We start from the raw sequence: 19,166 nt of genomic DNA, 5'->3' as shown, positions 1-19,166 counted from the left end.
TTAAAATTTAATTAAAATATTTTAATCTTAATATGATTTAATTTCTTTATATTATTAAAAAACATATTATTATCACGAATCGATTTGGTTCAATTTTTTGATTTTTTTTTATCAAAACTAAACCGAACCGAAATAACTGAAATTTCTAAAATTAAAAACCAAACCGAACTGAAAAATATAAAAAATCGAACCAAATTTTTAAATCAATTCGATTCGATCAATTTTTTCAATTTAAACCGAATACCGGTGACCTAGAAGGTATCACTCAAAATTTTACAACCATGTTATAAAATTTAGTATGCAATAATAATATAATAATAAATAAAAATCATGAGAATTAATTAAAAAAAAATTTTTTAACAGTAATCATTGCTATATTCTAGTGTTTAGGCACTAGCAGAAGTGAAATTATTATTATAGTATTACTAAACCAACTATTTAACAATAATTTAAAAAGGTTTTAATAAAAAAATGTTAAAAATTATGTAATTTACTTGCAAAAATTATATTTTATATAAGAATCAACAAGGATTCTATTTTATTTCACAAACAGTAAAAAATATTCAGCCTGATAAATATTTATATGCCATGAAAAATGTAATAAAAATTTAAAAAACATCCGTTTATGATTTAATTTATGTTAAAAATAATATTTCGTGATATTACGTCGTTAATAAATAATAATAATTTTCAGAAATTATTAAAAAAATAAGTATATTAATTATATTAAGAGTACTATTTTAATACAAATTAAACCATAAGGTGAAAATGAAAAAAAAATATATGATATTTTTTTATATTTTTTATTAATAATTTATTTTATTTGATACATATTTAACGGTATTTGAAAACTATCGTTATTTATTAATGGCGTAATACTATGAAATACTATTTAAAACAAATTAAACCATAAAATTTCATTTAAAATGAAAATGAGTGAAATAAGAAGATTTTTTTTTTTAAATTATGTAAATAAAATTTGAGATCTCATCAAATTTCTATAAGGTTTTAGATGAGTTTTAAGACCACCAGTGACTCGAATGACATAAAGTAAGATTTATTGCTTATGTAAATACTCACAAAAATAGTATTGATTGTAAAAAGATATTTTTACTAATCTCAAATACAGATTTATTAAGAATAATTATGAATTTGATGACTTATTATAATTTAAAGTTACATCAAATAAATGTAAAATCATCATTTTTAAATAGAGAATTTGAGAATAAAATTTAAGTAGATCAACTTCAAGATTTATCATTTGAAGGAAAATGCCACATGATACCATTAAATATTTTTAATTTTAAGAAAAATATTTTATTCAAAAGATCAGTACGACTAAGTTTATTTTCTTAATTTTATGTGTCAATAACGTATCGTTTTATGGTAAATAATTCAAATGTGAGACCAAAAAAATTAGATAAATTTAATTTCAAATAATGTTCAAGATATGAAATATTTGAAATGGAGATTGAGAATTAGGGAATAAAATATGAAATCTCTCAAATTTATTCAGAAGCATTTACCAACAGGTTAAAATAGAATTTAAATAGAATTTAAATTTATATAAACTTTAAAATATGTTAAATATAAAATTAAAATAATTTAATTTTGAATAGACAATTAAATTTAACCTTCTATAATATTAGAAATTATTCTCCTTCCCATTTTTATATACATTATAGATAAGTAAGAATTAAACACCATTAGCTATAATTAACAAGTTTAGTGCAAGAGTAAAATACATTAGTTTACTCTTTTTCATCTATTATTAAAAATTAAATAAATTATTATTTATGCTTAATAATAAAAATAAATATAATAAATTTCACATTATTATTAATTTATAATTATAATTAAAATATATAAAATAATAATTTACCATCATTATAATAATTTTATTTATGTTGTAGTGCACTGAGCTAAGCACAGGAGTGCAATAACTATTATTTTTTTAGTCTAAACTTAGGAAACTATCTATAGAAAACAACATTAAATTGGTGAATTTTTGCGCAAAAGTTAAATACTATTTAACATTAATTAAGGTAGAATGATTTGTTACACGTGTAGCTCTGATGTAATTATAAAGCAACCATAAAAGATAAATTATATAATGAGAGTTAATGTGATTTGACATGATGATGATTTGATGGCATATATTTCTATCTGTTCATCAAAATATCAAGACCTCCTGGATGGAAATTCATCATATTTAAAAATATCTATAACAGGAAATTAATTGAATGCGGATAATATGAGGATATGACATGACCCTTTTTGAGGAAAGGAGAAAGTTTCTTTCTTCATGAACTATTAAATAAAGTAATTGCATAGCATTACTTTCTCTTTTTTAATTTATATATATAAACTTTTTCCATAATTTGACGTATATATACAAATTAATATTAAGTTGTTGATCATAAACTTTTTCCATAATTTTTATAAAACAGGAACTATTGAGAGATACGATCTAATTCTTGATTTTATTCTATCTCTAGTCACAATAGATATTAATGAGACACAATTGATATTGTTATTTAATGAGAAGACGAAAGTAATTGTGTTTCGATTGAGCGGTAATAAAATTTTGAATTTTAATGTCTTTTCTAATTTATTCTATCAAAATAACTGAAATACAATCGACCTTGATTTATAATAAATTATTCGCAGCATTTACAATAGGTGTTTATTATGGGAATTGAATTATCCTAGCATTATTTTAATCCTTAAATATAACCATTTTACTAGTCTTTATCAATATCGTCTTATCAGTTCATGTAATTTTATTTCTAAAGTTCTCTAAGATTATCAAAACAGGCTGAATGTGGATGCATTCTTTCATTTTAGAGGATTAAAGTGCTTTTATTCCTACCCATGTAATTTAAAATAATATTAAATTAGCACATTAAACTTTTCATTAAAGTAAAGCTTTCTATTGAAAATGAATTCTGCTAGATGAGTATACTTAATCATACAATGCATTACGATATTTAATTTTTCTATTCTTATTAATGGGGAACTAACAATACCATTTCTTTTTACTCAAAAGTTCGGACAAGGGAATCCATTATCCCCTTATCTTTTTCTTTTCATCTCTCTCCTATTTAATTTCCAGAGCTCATAGAATAGGTCATATTAAAGGTTTAAAAGTTTCACAATATTCCCCATCTATTACTAACATTCTATTTGCTAATATTATGCTATTATTTACACGAGTGACAAGATAGAAAATAAGAATATTCTTTAGTCTTACACTCTGAATTCCATTTATTTTTATAAGTCTCATATTTTATTTAGCAAACATGCCCCTCTTACGCTTAAGGCTAAAATTCTTGGCATGTTTAAGAAGTATGAAATGCATCCTTCAGACCGGTGCTTGGCTTTACTAGTATAGGACGTTTTAGATGGTAGCTTTAGCTGCGATGGAAGACAGAGTTAGATCGAATACGCAATCTTGAAAACAAAAACTTATTTTCACAAGCTTGTTGTGTTGCTTTCATCGAATTGGTCTTATTTGTTATTCCTACATATTTTATGGCCATTTTTCTATATCCTAAGTAATTCTATGCAAACCTTAACAGCTTACTATCTACTTTCTAATGGGATTTTAATGAGGAATTTAAGCGATTAAGTAGGATTAACTAGAAGTCGTTCTGTTAATCAAAATTTTGGAAAGGCTTGAAGTTTAAGGATTTTGAGAAATTCAATATTATTGTTCTAGCAAACCAAAGTTTAGACTTCTCCATAGTCATTCAAGCTTAGGGGCCAAAAGATAAGTACTATTTGCAATCCTCTTTCTAGTAGGTAGATCATAGACTTCGTAGTTCATGGCTGTGGCAAAATTTATTAGCGGCTAAAAAGGTTCTTAAAATGGGGTTCCTATAAATATTAGTAATGGAAAAGATACTGAAATTATGTCTAATCCATGGTACCTCACACCATTAATTTTCAACTATCTAGGCCTATGCATTGCTTGGTTCAACTAATAGCAAATTTAATTGATAATGATGTTTTGGACTAGAAACATCAGTTGGTGCTTCAGTTGTTTTCTCTAGATCAAGCTCGAGTCATTCTTTTCATTCTGTTGGCTCACATATACACATTAGACGCTCTAATTTAACAACATGAGAAACATGGGTAATATAGTGTGAAGTTGGATTATCAAATGCTAGTGTGAAATTTGTCAATTTAGAAGGAAAATTTTTGTTCCTCTTTTTTTAGACTGGACATCTCCACACATTTGGAAGAGCATCTAGACCCTCCAAATTCCCCCAAACTAAAGTTTTTCTTACGGCGACTACTTTATAACACTCAACTTATTTTGATAATATGTTTATACATGGTGTTGTGCATGATCCTATTTGTCCTCTATGGTGGCATCAATCTAAAACTTTGGAGTATTGTTAACAATTTGCAGCAATGGAGAGCAAGGGAAGAAGATGAAAAAATAATAATAATAATTGAGGAAGAAGACTTCTCTATTGATCTGGTATTCTCCTACTAGAGAAGTTACAAAATGAAGTTTTTATACAAAGTTTTTACAAGTCAAAAAGTGTCCATCTTAGTATCTAACCATTCTAACATTAAAAAGACATAATCTCACAAAATCTAGAATTCTGATTTTAGAAACAGAGTTTCTGATACAGCAAGTACAATAGAAACTAGAATGCAATAACCAAAGGATAAATCTTAATAAAAATACAAAATATTTCTAATTAGTTGCCAACTACAATCTCAACTACACTAACACTCCTCCTTGAGATTATTTTTGGAAATACCAAGCAAAGATTTCATGAACTCAAGTTTTACTCTTGGTAATGCTTTTGTAAAAATATCAGCCTACTGTAAATTTGAAGTACAATGGACCAGTTAGATTTCTCCATTCTTCTCAGCTTCTCTCAAAGTATAAAACTTCACATTAATGTACTTGGTCCTACCATGCTGAACTGGATTTTCAGCTATGGAAATAGTTGATTTATTGTCCATAAAAATAGTTGTTGGTTCCTCTTCAGGTTGCTGCAAATAAAATAAAATTATTTTTAACCAAATGGCTTGATTGGCAGTAGATGCAGCTGGAACATACTCTGCTTATGCTATAGATTGAGCAACAATGTCTTGCTTCCTTGAATTCCAAGTGAAAGCTCCAGATCCAAAGGAAAAAATATAACCAGAGGTGCTTTTATAATCATCCAAGCAACTAGTCCAATCACTATCTGAATACCCAACCAAAGCAACATCCTCAACATTGGTATAATAAGTATCATAGTTTGCAGTACCTTTCAAATATCTGAGGACCCTTTTAGCAACACCAAAATACTTCTGATTTGGAGATTGCATGAATCTAGATAAAAGAGTAGCTGAAAACATCAAATCAGGCCTTGTAGCAGTCAAATATAATAAGTTGCTAATTAGACTTCTGAAAGTAGAACCTTCTACTTTTGGTTCCCCATCATCTTTATGAAGCTTTTCATTCAACACCAATGGAGTTGCAACTGATTTGTAATTCTCCATACTGAATTTTTTCAACATATCAAGGGCATATTTGTGCTGAGAAATGAATATTCCACTTTTAGATTGGTCGATTTCAATGCAACTAAATACTTCATCAAACCAAGGTCTGACATTTCAAATTCATGCATAACCTTTTCTTTGAATCTTTGAATTTCCTCTAAGTTGTCTCCTATTACCAATAAATCATCAACATACAAAGAGACAATAAGCAAACTCTTGCCTTTGGTGTGCTTCACATATAAAGTGGGCTCATTAGGACTTCTTTGAAAGCCTTGATCAAGCGAATGAGAATTTATTCTGCTGTACTAAACTCTTGGAGCTTGTTTTAATCCACACAAAGCTTTATTAAGCTTGTAGACATGATATTTACAACCAACAATTTCAAATCCTCCAGGCTGTTCAATAAAGATTTCTTCCTCCAAGTTGCCATTGAGGAATGTGGACTTGATATCCAAGTGAAAAATCTTCCATTTATTTTGAGCAATAAGTGCAATAAAAATCTCACAGTATCATGCCTTGCAATAGGAGCAAATGTGTCTCCATAGTCAATACCAGGGACTTCAGCATATTCTCTAACAACTAGCCTTGCTTTGTACTTGAACACACTTCCATCAGGATTCAATTTAACTCTGTAAACCCATTTAACTCCAATGACCCTCCTATTCTTAGGTCCATGGGTGAGAATCCAAGTTTCATTTTTGTTAATCATTCCAATCTCCTCCTGCATTGCAACTACCCATGCATCATTGATTGAAGCTTCAACATAGTTTGAAGGTTTTGAAATAGCCAGGTTACAACTCTCATAAATCTTAACAAGAGATTTGATTCTTGGTGGAGGTGAATCAATATCATAATCTATATCGAAATTAGAATCTGATTCTAGAACTGCAGGAACGGTTCTAGTTTTCTACTGATCTAAACAATAATACTCAACTTGATTTATTTCCCAATTCCAATAAGCATCTTCATTAATCTTCACATCTCTACACACAACCACCTTCTTGGCTTCAACTTTGTACACTCTATAACCCTTTGATTGAGCTGTATAACCCAAAAGGATACCAATCTCTACCTTATCATCAAGCTTGCCTCTCTTTACTGCAGGAACATGGATGTAACAAGTTGAATCAAACACTTTCACGTGTTTTGCTTATGGTTTTGAACCAATCCAAGCCTCCATAGGTGTCATTCCTTGCACTGACCTTGTAGGAAGCCTGTTGAGAAGGTATACAACTGTATGTACAGCTTCTGTCTAGAAATTTTTTGGTAATTTCTTCTCAATCATCATGCATATGGCCATCTCTATTATTATTCTATTCTTCCTCTCTGAGACACCATTTTGTTCAGGAGAATAACTAACTGAAAATTGATGCTTTATTCCCAAATCTTCACATAATTTGTTAAACTCACTAGAAGTATACTCAGTACCATTATTTGATCTCAAAGTTTTCAATTTGCAGTCACTTTGCCTTTCAGCAAGAGCTTTAGATTTTTTAAATACTGAAAAAACTTGAGATTTGTTGGTGAGAAAATAAAACCAAGCCATCCTTGTCAAATCATCAATAAAGAGGATGATATACAAGTTGTTACTCATGGAAGCTGTCCTCATTGGTCCACATACATCAGTATGAACCAATTTCAGCTTTTCCTTGGCCCTTCATGTTGCATTATCGGTAAAAGATTGATTATGAGACTTGCCAAGTTGGCAATTTCCACACACATTACTATCAAGAAAAATTTTAGGCATATCTCTAACAATTTCTTTACTTTGCATGTATTTGAGAGAATTCAAGTTGTAGTGGCAAAATCTTTTATGTCACAAATCAGATTCAACATTTCTAGCGATATACAAGGTGTGTTGTTGAACCGAATTTCAATTTAAAGGAAAGCTATTATCCACCATATTAACTTTAACAATTTTAGCACCATGAGAGTAAAAAATGGAGCACAAATTGACTTTGAATGACAAGGAATAACCCATCTTCATCATTTGAGCAACACTAAGCAAGTTTTGATCTAAACTAGGAATGAAAAGAATATCAGGAACTAGTTTGATACCTTGCTTGGTCTGAATACATAATAAGCCCTTGCCTTGAGACTCCATAATTTCTTCATTTCCAAGCTTTACTTTGACCCTCACTGATTTATCAAAAGGAAGAGAACATGCTTTCATCTCTTGCCATGTGATAAGTGCAACCACTATCCACAAACCAAGTGTGTCTGCTACTGGTATTTAAGGAGTGAGTAACAGCAAAAATATGATCATTGTGGTAATTAAGTTGTTGTGCAGGTTATTAGTTATGATTCTGATTTTGATTCTGGTTTTACCTATATTGCTTGAGTCTGCAATTTTTATCAACATGACTCAGTTTCTTACAATAACCACATTGAGGTCGCTTAACTCCACTCTTTTGCTAGCAATCTTTCTTAAGATGGTTGGTTTTGTTGCAAGTAGAACAAGGAGGGAAATTTGCTCTTCTACCTCCCTTCCTTCTATTTGCATGTTGCTTGCTCTTGTTAAAAGAATTACTTGCATCTTTCTTTGCTTCTTCAACTAGTTTGCCCTTGTGCTTCACAAAAAAAGCTTCCTCTGAGGACTCCTTCATTCTGAATGTTCTCCTTTGCTCAAGAGCTTATAGAGCATTAACCAACTCTGAAAGAGAAATGGGGCTCAAGGTTTTAGAATCTTTCAAAGAAGAGATCTTTGGCTCAAATCTCTTGGGTAGGCTTACAAGAACTTTCTTTACAACTCTTTTATCACTAAGCTCCTCTCCTGAAAGTCTAATTTTATTGACAACAGAGAGTAATCTATCAGAATACTCCTTGACAGATTCAGAATCCTTCATTTTAAGGACTTCAAACTCTCTTCTTAAATTTAGAATCTGCATGCTTTTAGTTTTGTCACTTCCTTAGAACTCTTCTTTCAACTTATCCCAAGCTTCTTTTACTGATTCACAAGCCATGATTCTTGTGAAAATAACATCAGAAATAGCAAAATAAAGACAATAGAGTGCCTTGAACTTCTTTGCACACTCTTCACTATGTTGCTTCATTTGAGCAACCATAGCATTGTCTCTCAAAGGAGGTGGATCTCTACCCGTTTCCACAACTTCCCATAGATCATAGGCCTTCAAATAAGCCTTCATCTTTACTGACCAAATGAGATAGTTTTCTCCTAAGAAAACAGGTGGTGGAGGAGCTAAATAGCTACTTGAAGCCATATTTTCACTCACAAGTATTTAAGGTTTTTTTAGGAAGGTTTCCTTGCTAGTTTTCTCTCTTTCACAGGCCACACAAAGACCATAAAATGCTCTGATACTATTGTTAACAATTTGCAGCAATGGAGAGAAAGGGAAAAAGATGAAAATAATAATAATAATAATAATTGAGGAAGAAGACTTCTCTATTGATCTGGTATTCTCCTACTGGAGAAGTTACAAAAGGAAGCTTTTATACAAAGTTTTTACAAGTCAAAAAGTGTCCATCTTAACATCTAACCATTCTAATATTAAAAAGACATAATCCACCAAATCTAAAATTCTGATTTCAGAAACATAATTTCTTATAGAGCAGGTACAATAAAAATCAGAGTGCAATACCGAAAGGATAAAGCTTAACAAAAATATAAAATATTTCTAACTAGTTTCTAACTTCAATCTTAACTAGACTAACAAGTATGCTCTATTTTCGTATCATCATGCTTCGATAGCTTTGTTCTTTAGCCTTTATGCTTACAAGCATGATTCAACAGGATTTCCTAGTTTCTCGATTTAGGACAGACACTGCGAGATATGTTTCAGCTTGATTTAGATGACCCTTTTATCATGACCTTAGTAACTCTTACTCCCTAGCATATTTGGAAGGAGAGAAAAAGATGCGTGTTCAATTCAGTTCTACCTGATCCTCCCATTAGCTCACGACTTCCATGAACTCCAATAAATTATTGTTTTTACTGCTCCATTTCCTGGTCATCATCATAACTTCAATCTAACTGTTACATGTTGTTCTCCGCCTCCAAATAGAATTAAGTTTAATTATGATGTAGAGGAAAAAGTTCAGTTTTCACGAGTTGTTATTGTCGTATAATCACTGGCATCTAATAGTTCAGGGCTAGTTGTACATGGTGTAAGAAAGAAGACCCAGTGTGTCTCGGCTTTAGCTGGGGAAGCTTGAGTTGTTTTGCAGAAATATATTTAGTTATGACCGAAGGATTTTAGTCCATTATATGCAAGACAGATTTGAAAATCTTATACAATGCTCTTCACCAATCACAGTCTTTAGAGATTAGTGTGATAATGGAAGTTATTAAAATAAGTTGTTTCCTTTAGTTGTATCTCTTGTTCAACAAATTTTTTGAATGATATTGCTACAAGACTCAGCTTGAAAGAGACACTATTCCTGATGAACTTATAGTTTGAATAGTTTAGGTGGTTTATCATAATCTCATTTTCTATTATTTTTGTAGCTATGTAATGTATTTCATGTAAAGAAATTTTTGCATTAAATATATTTTAAACTGAATAAACTTTCCTAGAAAGTCAAAGTACAGATGATGTCAATTATATATACTTTAGGCAAAGGTAATCATAAAAATTAAAAAAAAAAAGAAAAGAAAAGGATAAAAGGGAGGCAATTTCCTTTGTCACTTTCTTTACTAGCTGTGCATTTTTTTAATAATTTGACGTCAAATAACAGGCACCCATATATTCCATAAAAATAGCAAATATTTTTTAAAAATTAAGAAAAATAAAGAAAATATTTTTTAATTTATTAATAATATGAAAACTAAATAAAAAAAAATAATTGTATTGCATTCCAAATATTACATAAAATCAGGGTTAAGACATTTTATAGTAAGTTTAGTTATGATTTTCCAATGGAATTGGCTTTTTGCAACATGTTTCGCTCAAAGATCCTGCTTTTGTTAACATATAGAATAATTGAAGTGGAGTTTTTCCCTTTTTTTCTAATGGGTTTTTTTATTTTTAATCTTATTTGAATTAAATATTTTTTTCCCTCGTGTACTCAATAGATATAAATTTGGTATTAAATTAGAAAGAAAGGTAGATGGTGAGAAAGAGATTGAGAGTGAGGGTATTTAGTTAATTTTATTTATTTTTATTTTTATTTTTATTTTTATTAATTTTTTTATAAATTAATAATTATAAATTATATATTCTCTCCATCTTATAAATTTTTCATATTATTATTTTTACATAATTTTTTTATTAATTTTAATATATCCATTTTAAATATATTAAATTTTATTAAATATTAATAGATATTGATGACTGCTGGGCTTCTCCACCCCATCATAAGGCCGGGCCGACAATAGCAGCCCACGACTCGGAGGCTCCTAAGTCCTCGAATAAGTCGGGCCCAATCCGTTTCTCCTCCATTCTGGATCTCTATTTAAGTCATTTGATCAGACTGGTCCAGCCCAGTTCAGCCTTAAAGCCATACCTTCCTGGGTTCTGGTCCTTTTTCTTCAAATCCGGGCATATGAACAAATGATTGCAAGACTAGTCATTTCGCAGCCCTGTCCACTCACGCGCCGAAGTGAATTAAATGCTAGCCTGACACAGGGATGATCCTGAGGTCACCTATATGTACGAACCTGCAATAAGAGGTAGGTGGTCCTATAACGGAATGGCCATCTCGCGTGGGAAGAGGAAAGAGTATAAAAGGGAGGAAATATCCTCCTCTAAGGTCAAACTTTTCCTAAGTTCAAAAATCTATTGTTAAAACTCTATTTTCTGAATCTCAGATCATCAGATATTTTTAAAAAAAATTTAAAAATGAGTCGAAATTAAATAAAATTATAATAATTAATTTATATATTATTATAATATAAAAAGTAAAAAAATAATTTAAAAACAATTTAAAAAATGGACAAAATTATAGATTTAAGCTAAAAGATTTATTATTGTTATTATATATTACTAACCTTAATTTATTAATTATTTTTTTAAACAAGATTCCTTAATATGATTTGATGTATAATATAAATTCCTTATTTCAAGTGATGCTTCTTGTCCACATTCAAAGTGAGTGTTTTTATATAATTTAATGCCCAAACCTGGCTAGGTTTATTTGGCCTGACCTTTCTGTTTAGCAATTTCAACAATTCCCTTTCATTTTAATTAAAGAATTCCGTGTGAGTGTTCTGACTTTTTTTTTAAATTAAATTACACAAATAATTATTTATTTATTTTTAAATTTTTAATTTTTTTAAATGGAGATTCGCAACTGAAAGAATAGGAATGAAGATCTTTTAAATTTACTCAGATGCACTTATCATCAGACTAAATTTGTGAGTAATTCTAAATTTTAAATTTATTTAGATATATTTATCATCAGACTAAATTTATGAGTAATTTTAAATTTTTAATTATGAATTATAATTTATTTTTATTAGTAAAAATTATCATACATGCAGAAATAAATGAATATATATATATATATATATATATATATATATATATATATATATATATATATATATATATATATACCCACAATCTCTCTTCTTTCTCTTTATCTTTTTAATTATTTTTTAAAATTTATAACTAAAAGGGAAAGCTAAATAAGAAAAATAAAAAAAATAAAAAAAAATAAATCTCTATATTTGATATACTTTATTTTATAAAAAAATTAATTAAATTTAATTTTCATAAAATTCTTGAATGGATGGTATATTTTTATATTTTAATTTAAATATTTAAAGTTTGAATTATTTTTGCAACCCTTTTAGTTTGAAAAAACTATAGCTTTAATATCAAAATTAAAACCTAAAATTTGTACAAGACTTCAAATTTTGAATGGCATGCTACACGTGTATAAAATTTTAAATCGCATATATATATAGATTTGAAATAAAATGAGAAAAACGTAAATATCGAGCCTTTAATCCTATTAACCAAAAATATACATGGCTCTCAAGTAGTCAACTGCATCCCCACCATCAGCAAGGCAACAGCTAGATATTTGAATTATAAATTTAAAGTGAAAAATTGAAGAAATTAGTATTTTTCAATTATGTAATTAGCCAAAAAAAAAAACACAAATTCCATGCAACCAGCAGTCAGGTAAGAGTTCCTTTGAATGACGTCGTGTGTATATAAGGACCTCAAAGCTTTAACAAATCCTGCTCACATCACCTGTTCTTCTCTCTCTCTCGGTTTTTTTAGTAGTATCGCTGCTAGATCTTGACTATTCTTATTACCACTGCTGTAGTCGTCGTCGTCTTCTTCTTCTTCTTCTTCTTCTCAATCTCTTTGTTTAATCACTTCTTCGATCTTCGAAACAGGTGTTTATTTTCTTTCTTCTTGGTTTGTGGGTTGATTATGTATATTCTTCCTCTTCTGTTCTTTTTCTGAGTTCTTGAAATTCTTTCTCTTGTCTGGTTTTTATCAAATCTTGATGGTGGTGATCTGATGATCTCTCTTTAATAACTATCACCGAAAATCTTGCCTAAAAACCCCAAAACCATGAATTACCAAGAAAGAAAAAGTAGTTGGAGTTGTTGGTTTTGTGTGTTTGTAGCTACTTTTCTTGCCTTTTTCTTTTTCTTCCCAACATATATTTACAACACCTTTTCTTTTCTTTTTCTTTTTCTTTTTTCTCTGAAAAGAATTAAGAGTCTTTGTGATCTTTCTTTTTCATGATTCTTGGGTTCTGTTTTGGAATAAATATATATCAAAATAAATCACCATTTGTTAAATGCCACATGTACTCCTTTAAAAGCACATAATAATCAGTAGATCTGATCCTGTGATCCCTTTTCTTTCTTTTTAACCTTTGTAGTTATCTAAAATTTTTATTTCTTATAAAACCCAAATCCCATATTCCAAATGCATGGATTCTTCAAGTTCAAGTTCAAAAAAAAAAAAAAAAAAAAAAAAAGTCATTGTTTGCTGGTGCAGCATCATCAAGATTCACATGCAAATGCATTTCTTTGTCTTTCTCTCTCTCTTTCTCTCTGTCTATCTATTTTTTCTTGGTTTTGAAGGATGAGAGTGAGAATCTTGATGATGCTGCATCGGCCATAAATGGCTACACCTGAATTATGCAGCAGCTGGGTCCAAGATTTTGTACATCTGATTGAAACAAGGTAAATTAACTTTGATGGGTTCTTCATAGAAAGGCAAACTATCACAGATTCTTGTCTTAAATCCTTTTTGACACTGTTGTTCTAGATTCCCCTTTTTGTTGCTCTTGTAATTCAGTTGCAGGGAATATAACATTTTACTTTGAATTTCAATTGTTGTGAGCATTAGTGTTGACCACCAGTTCTAGGGTTTTAGTTGTCTTTATAGGGAATAATCAATGGAATAATTAAAAAATAATAATAATAAATTAAATTTATGTACTGGGTTGTTAAGAGCGTATGTAAAAGTTGTAGGTAGCTTACTCAAACTTGGAATTTTGGAGCTTGGGATATATATAAGACTACGTGTGTGGTTGCTTTACTTAGCTTTTTAGGTCCCATATTGGGTTGCAGCTACAAATATCTACCAATTTGTATGAAGCAAAATGCTACGATACTTCTGTGTATATATCTCTATATTTGCATATCTATTTTAACTAAGTATCTCAATTTCAAGAGATAAAATATGAGATTTAATCAAAAATTGAATCTACTAATTAATTGAATCGCATATTTCTTTATACTTTCTTATTTCAATTCATGGATCGATTTTAAACTCTTATACTTTATGTGCTATATAACTATAACTTTTCGTCGGTACATGATTGGTAATGTCATCATCGAGTGATATTTTATTTTTTTTTGTGTTGTGAAAATCTAATTTTATTACTCTAAACCCTTTAGATTAAAGTCACTAATGTTAATTATGTCTTATTTATATCTATTAATTAGCAAATTAAACACATTCTTTACCTTGCATGTTATATTCAAGCAACCATCTCCTATATATCCCTCCTTAATTTACCATTCTCTGCTTTTATTTTCTTTCTTTTCTTTTCTTTCTGCTCTTTAAGATATATTCTCTAGTAGACCATGAACATGTTGAGGAAGCTAATATGCATATCTGTTTTGTGAGTCCTTCCAAAGGAATCTATGAGAAACTATTGAGTTTCAATGTGCATGAAGAACATCAAAGCATATAACACTGTTCCAAGTTCAAATCTCACACTGATTCTTCTGACCTAGTGTCCCACATGCAAAACAAATTAAATTGAATTTAAATTTATTATCTACATAAATTATTGATATATAATAATTTAAAGCCTTAAATTAATTGGCTCTGATTCTACGTGACTAACATTATTTTTCTTTTAAATCCTGCATGATTATGCATGGGCTCAGGGTAATTCATTGGATTTGCTTTCTAGGGTAGGAGAATTATAACCTTGATTTGGATTTAAACCTCTTAAATGACTTTTATCTCTATGCCTCTACATGCTTACATGCAAATCAGTGGTTAATCTTTGTATAGACCAGAATATGCTTATGCTTAATTTCTTCTTTGTTCTTGTAGAGGTATCTTGATGAGTATAGATTCCCTTCTCGTCGGCTCCTTTCTAAACAAAAAAATTATAACTTTTGACATTAATTTTCCTCTAATATGGCATAATTAAGATATATGTATATATATATATATATATATAGTTTCTTAGAATACTGATGGTAGTTGCAGAGATAGAACTGGGTGAATGATATGTTCCTTTACCAGTGATGGAACTGAAGAAGAATCTAAAGGCAGATCAAGTGGGGGCAATTGGTGACAAAAGCTGTTATGTCATTTGACAAGTGAATTGGCAAGAGCTACAAATCATTCTTTCTTCTTAAGGTCCACACAAGTAAGAGAGGGAGAAAAAAAAAGAAAACAGCTTTCATTGTGTACTGTGTGGTATTGGCAGATGAGTTTCTGCTATGAATGCTTGTTTCTATGTGAAAACAATAATGCGTTTTTGGATTTGTATGTGAAACTTCAATTCTTAATCTTTTTCTCTACCACTTCTTATCTCAATCATTTCCCATCAAATACCTTAAAACCCTCATCTTGTTTGCTTTTTGGCCTAGCTTTTCTCCTTATTAATTTATTAGCTTTTTCTTGGAGTCATAGTATATCCACTGCAGCTAATTGTGCTTTTGGGTAAGTTTGCAAATTATGACATTAGAAGAAAGAAAAAAATAGTTATAAAATGAGTTATTCATAGTTTCAACTGTATTTTTTATTAATTGCTAAAAAGTAAATAAATCGTTATTTTATACTCAACAACGAAAATAAATATAATAAATTTTAAATTATTATTATTAAATCGCTGCTTTAAATTCGTAACATGAATATACCCATTATAATATTTTTTTTATATGCATTGAATGCTAATTACTTGCTTCATTTTCCTCATGATTTCTTTTTCTTCTTTTTGGATTTGAATCATCCACTGGCTTCTTCAACTGACAAAATTTACAGCTCAAGGTAATTTTTTTTTTCACTCTTTTTACTTTAAAAAAGTCCTTAATATTCTCATCAGTAAGATTCGAAATAAGAAATTACCTTTTTCAAATTTAAGGTATTTAAAAAATTTAATTAACGAAAAATATTTTTCTAATAGAAAAAATAAATAATTTTAAGAAAAATGACTCATTTTGAGATTTTATTAAGACTTTTATATATAAATTTATTAATAAATTTTATTTTTTAAATTAAAATTAAATAATAAAAAATAAATTATCTCATTAAAGTTATTTTTTAAAAAAATATTTTATAAATACAAATTATTTTCAATAAATAAATGAGATTTAATTTTTAAAAATATATTCAAAACTTTACTGTGATTTTGAAATACGGCAATACTCGGTCACATTAAATTCATGTTATAAATACGAGTTGACATCAAATTTTATATATTTATATTTCAAAATTAAAGTATTTTTTTTTTTACAAAATCTATTGAATGGTCCATTGCCATTAATTTGAAACATTACCTTTACTTTCAAAATTAAAAAGTGAGAAAAATTTTTTTCTTCCAAAATTATCCTTCTTTACTCTATTTATATACTCAAAAGCATAATCAAAATTCTTTTCAAACCCACAAACATCATCAAATCTTATTGCAGATTATGGAGAAGTTGAATCAGGAAACACGGAATTTCATATCTCCACTCAAATCAATCATACACCTAAATCTAGAACCGTATATACAAATCTGAAAATTTCCTTCTCTAATCTTCAATAGCCCAAATCAGTACACACAAACCCTAAATCACAAATCTCAAATCTCAAGAACCCATATTTCAAACTATAAACCCAACTGGAAACCTCAAATCTCAAAATATTTTCACTACCTTCAGTGTCTAAGGACAAGATTGCGATGAGCAATACTAGCATGATTGAGGATGAGCGGCCGGGCACAGTGGAGAGAATGAACCAACAGAGAGACAAGCATGCAAATGTACGACCGGACCAAACCGAACAAGAATGCAAATGGAGAGGCAGCATCGGCGTGAGGGACAATTGGACTATTGAACAAGGACGCAGCAAGCAGAGACGATGGAGAGACAAGTGAGATTAGGGTTTATGTTGATTTTTTGGGAGGAGAGAAAACAAGAGATGTGATTGATATATTGATTATTATTATTAAATTATTAATTGAATAGAAATCGGAAATTGAAGGAATAGAACTCGAGAAATTTTATATTTAGTTAGATATATTTAATTTTAAAATTACTAGTTAATAATCAAACATAATTTAAATATTCTTATATGAAAATAATTAAATTTCATCAATTTGATGGAATTATTTTTTTATAACCAACATCCTTAAATTTTTTTATTTTTTTATATTTTTTTGTAATATAACCTATCTTTCTTTTATTTTTTTTATTTTTTAAATGCAACTCATATTTATAATTAAATATTATTAGAATTGATAGAAAAATCACATACTTTGCTATGAAAAAAAATTACAGGTTATAAAATCAATTTCATGCCTTGATTTGAAAAAGTATGAAATCAAAAAAGGCACTTTTTTATAATTTTCCAAATTTTAATTAAATATTTCTTGTCAAATCATTAAATTTTACCGGTATTATGATAAAAAAAAATATATGGTCCTTTTTATGTTCAGGTTAATTTCAGACCCTAATTTAAAAATACATAAAATAAAAAAAAAATTATCTATTTTTAGTTTATATGGATTCAATATATAATAAACAATAATAGAATAACTGAGTTTAGTTTTGAGCCTAATCGAAAAATAACTGTGTATTTAAAAACTGAACTATGTAAGTGCAGCGAAGAATTAAAAACCCAATTAATAAAAAGAAAAATTACTTTTTAATTTTTAAAATTTAACATAATTAACACTTTTGTCCCTCTATTTTGATAAACAAAGTGCAGCGAAGAATTAAAAACCCAATTAATAAAAAATATTTAAGATAAGCAAATACACTAATTTTTAGGGACTTAAAACGTGAAATCTAGTTTATATTTAGAATTTCATAACGATTCAATTTAATTTTTTTTTATAAATGATATAATACAATAATCATTCAAAATAAAATATGAGCTGTAATCATAAAATATGGTTACGTGATAAAAAAAATTGATAAGTCAATACGCAGGCATATCTGTGAAAAAAATAAGTTGGACACCGCAGCACCTGATTTTTTATTGAAATTCACATTCTAAGAACGAAATTTTACATAAAATTATTGATTACCAAGCATAAAATTATTGATTCCCAATCAGTCGGTAGAATTCTTATTAATTACTTGGCACAAAGTGAATTTTTAAAAAACATTATAATTAATTTTATCTTATTACTATACAAAAAATAATGATCAAAGCGATAAAAATACGTAATTCTTATATAATTACTCTTAATTTTACAGTATTATATATTACGCTCGCTTTTCTTTTTAAACTTATTAACTTGAATATTGGAGTGGCCGTCGTTGTAGCCACCAATTATCTCACATTCTCTTTTTTATAGATTAGCCAATTAATGTATAGTTTTTTTTTAATTTTTTATGTTTAAAATGATAAAATTTAATTTTTTTAATTTAAAAATTTTATTTTAAAAAGTTTAAAAATTATGCATAATTTATAGAAATTTATTTAAATTTTTTTTACCAAAAAAAAGTTTTACAGAGCTGAAATAACCATTAAACTTTGTAAATCAAGCATCAATTATAAAACCCTGTAAAGGTGAAGCAAACATAAGTAATTCAACAAATAAACAAATCAAAATAAATAGCCTAAATTATTGAAAGGGTAAATTGTAATTTAGTCCCTCTGGTTTAGTGAAATGTAATATTTCGTCCCTCTGTTTTAAAAAAACCTTTAATTTAGTCACTGTGATTTTTAAAAACTATGCCATTGGTCCCTCCCGTTAGATATTCAGTTAAATCACCGTTAATTTTAATTAAAAGACTAAAATACCCATAACAGCTTCTTCACCTCACCTGCTTCCTCCCAAATGGCTGCTTCCTCCCAAATGGCCGCTTCCGCATTCAGGTCCACCACCAATCGAACCCCATTGCGAAATCCTCCTCTGCTTCGTCCACTAATGACTCCTCTTCTTCCAATCGGAGCTCCTCGGCTCACCGCCGCTCTCGGAGCCTCAGCCATTTCTCCTGGCCTTTGCCTCCGTCAGGGGATGAATAAGGGTGAAATTTTGAG

At 28.8% G+C, this 19,166-nt stretch overlaps 1 long non-coding RNA gene across 2 annotated transcripts; it reads left to right on the top strand.

Annotated features, from left to right (window-relative positions):
- Positions 1-12,579: 12,579 nt before the first annotated feature.
- LOC122724938 lies at positions 12,580-17,161 on the top strand. Of its 2 annotated transcripts, none has more exons than XR_006352383.1 (2): positions 12,580-15,959; positions 16,835-17,161. It is a non-coding gene; the product is annotated as an uncharacterized LOC122724938 (long non-coding RNA). The 2 variants fall into 2 exon arrangements; XR_006352382.1 differs by having other exon boundaries at positions 16,601-17,161.
- The last annotated feature ends 2,005 nt before the right edge of the window (positions 17,162-19,166 follow it).

Source organism: Manihot esculenta, chromosome 10 (genome assembly GCF_001659605.2).
Source record: "Manihot esculenta cultivar AM560-2 chromosome 10, M.esculenta_v8, whole genome shotgun sequence".
Lineage (NCBI taxonomy): Eukaryota > Viridiplantae > Streptophyta > Magnoliopsida > Malpighiales > Euphorbiaceae > Manihot > Manihot esculenta.
The sequence above is the reverse complement of the archived record's forward strand: the minus strand, read 5'-3'. Positions and strand labels throughout refer to the sequence as shown.